Genomic DNA, 2,498 nt, shown 5'->3' with positions numbered 1-2,498 from the left:
CAGCGACGGCGGGCAGCGTGTCTTAAAATTTTTCAAAATAATGTTTAAAAATACATATACAATTGAAACTTCTACAGATACATGTGTTCAAAGGTTTTCTATAAGCAAATAAACGTTTCAGCAGTTACAGTAGCTGCAAGGTTTTCAGGTCACGTGACCGGGACCCATAGTGTAGCGTGAGTTTTCGACAGCACGAACCGAAACCCTTCCAATTTCAGAAAGTTTGCTGCCAAGGTAAAATGATTTCCGCCAATTTGTTCATATATTGCTTGTGGTTACCGGGCTATATAAAACGCTGGCTTTCATATCAGCTAGCGAACACATACGCGACAAAAATCGGTTGTCCGTCCCTTTAAACATAAAAAAGTGCTTTAAGAACATCGCTCTAACATTAAGACCAAACAAAAAAATAACCTTCTTCTGATGTTTTCTTGCTACTTTAGGAGTAGCTTCAATTACAAGTGTGCGGGATAAGCAATAGCGAGAGTGAGATTAATAGAAACGGACATGTTCTGCATGTCTCACACGCCCTGTGGTCGCCGGAAAGTGGCAGCGATAATGCCGAGCAACACCGAAAAAAAGGACAATAATCACACGGGTGTCTCTTGGCTTCACGTGCTCTCGGACAGTTTGCCGCTCTTGCCGCAGGGCCAGAGCTCCTTGTAGGCCTGCCGGTACTCCCTGCTCATGCAGATGTAGATGACTGGCGTCACGCATACTGAGAAGTAGTAGGCGAGGTACGCGAACACCTGGATGCCCGGGTAGTCGTCCAGAAGGCGGAAGGCCTTGAGCACGGACACCGGCAGGTAGAGCATGAATCCGGCGAAGAGGACGAACACCGTCTTCAGCAGGCGCCAGTCCTCGGTGATGCGCCTCTGCTGGCGCTGCACCTTCTCCTCGGACACCGCGCCCCCGTCTTGGCGCTGGGCAAACAGGCGCGCCACGAAGGCGGCAGACTTGGGGTTGGAGCAGTACTGGCGCAGGTTGCGCTGCGTCTCGCGCACGATCCAGTAGATGCGGCTGTAGCAGATCACGAACGACGTGGCCGGCAGGAAGTACGACACAGTGAGTATGAACACCTTGCTGCTGCGCCCGTTCTTGGGCACCACGGTGCAAGTGCCGACTTCGCCGTTCCAGCCAAACTGGCCCCACACGCCCGCCGTAGGCAAGAAGATCAGCGACAGACTCGCCAGCCACGTCCCTGTCACCACCAGCAGGTTGTTGCCCTCGGTGAAGGCCCGAGCGTAGAGGCCCGGCTTCACGATCGCCACGTAGCGGTTGATGCTGATGGCCATGACGGTGAAGAGGGAGGCGCCCGTGTTAAAGAAGCGGCTCACGCCGTGTGCGACGCACAGGCCGTCGCTGTACACCCAGCGGGCGTGCCAGAACATGCTCGCGGCAAGCGGGATGTTCACTGCGGAAAATACCAGGTCGGTGAAGCACAGGTTGATCACGAGCGCTGTAGTGGCGTTCTTCAGCAGTTTCGAGGACCGGAGCAGCGCGGCGATGGACACGGCGTTCGAGATAACGCCGAAGAAGGCCATGATGACGAGGGCAACGAAGCCGCCGGTCAACACCGGCCGCGGGTAGTCTACTAAGCGTAGCACCGCGAAGGTGTTGTCATTCGTGCTCCCTGTGCCGAGCTCGATTTCTACTGTAGTCTGAACTTCGGTGGTCGTCTGAACAACTTCGCTGGCCCCAGAAGTCAACAGGGTCGTCACGTTGTTGGAGAAAGAACGTGAAATGGTCGTCATGGTGGCGTTCATTTTCCAACTGCTCTGGTTCGTTCGCTAGTTCCTGTCAGCGACTGAGCAGAGTTCAAATGATGCTTTGTGGAAACGTCTACCGGATCGCATGCCGCCTCCCCGCGCTGACGAGCCACTCCCCGAGATACCCCGGGCTGTTGTCACTCCGGATGGCGCGGTAAGCGACGATAACGGAAGGCCTACTACCGGTCTTCACAAGTCCCAGATGGAAATTATTTCCAGACCCGGCTGTGTTACGAAACTTTTCCAGCCTGAAATAGTTTCCAGCCTACACTGGAGTCAGGTGTCAACCGGAAGCAGTGGCTGGAAATGGAAATTTTGAGGCTTGTGTCCTGCCGGAAACGACACGTCTTCTGGCTGGAAATCGCACCATTTCCTGCTGGAACAATGCGCACTTACAACTGGAAATTCCCCTTTCTTTCTGGAAATAATATTATTACAGCAAGAATGGTGTAGCTTACCAGCTGGAAATTGCTTTATTCTTGCTGGTTTAACGCACCACTTTCTAACCGCAAATAGATTGTTTTCTTGCTGCATTCTGCACCATTCCCAGCCATGAATGTTTTGTCTGCCTGGATTTCGTACTACGCTTCAGCCAGAAATCCTATTTTTCATGCTGCATTCCTCTCCACTCCAAGCCAAAAATCCTTTTATTTGGCTAAGTTTTGCAGTAGCGCACATTACAAAATGGAATTTTTAAGTACACCATTCCCACCGGAGGTCATTTGCAGC

General features: G+C 52.4%; 1 pseudogene; it reads right to left on the bottom strand.

The window, feature by feature from the left end:
• Window positions 1-590: 590 nt before the first annotated feature.
• Window positions 591-1,794, bottom strand: LOC144164770 (G-protein coupled receptor moody-like; annotated as a pseudogene).
• Window positions 1,795-2,498: the final 704 nt, after the last annotated feature.

Source organism: Haemaphysalis longicornis, unplaced genomic scaffold (assembly GCF_048455015.1).
Source record: "Haemaphysalis longicornis isolate Haplotype H1 unplaced genomic scaffold, Haemaphysalis longicornis Haplotype H1 scaffold_139, whole genome shotgun sequence".
NCBI lineage: Eukaryota > Metazoa > Arthropoda > Arachnida > Ixodida > Ixodidae > Haemaphysalis > Haemaphysalis longicornis.
Note: the sequence above shows the minus strand (reverse complement) of the source record. Positions and strands in the feature narration are given on the sequence as shown.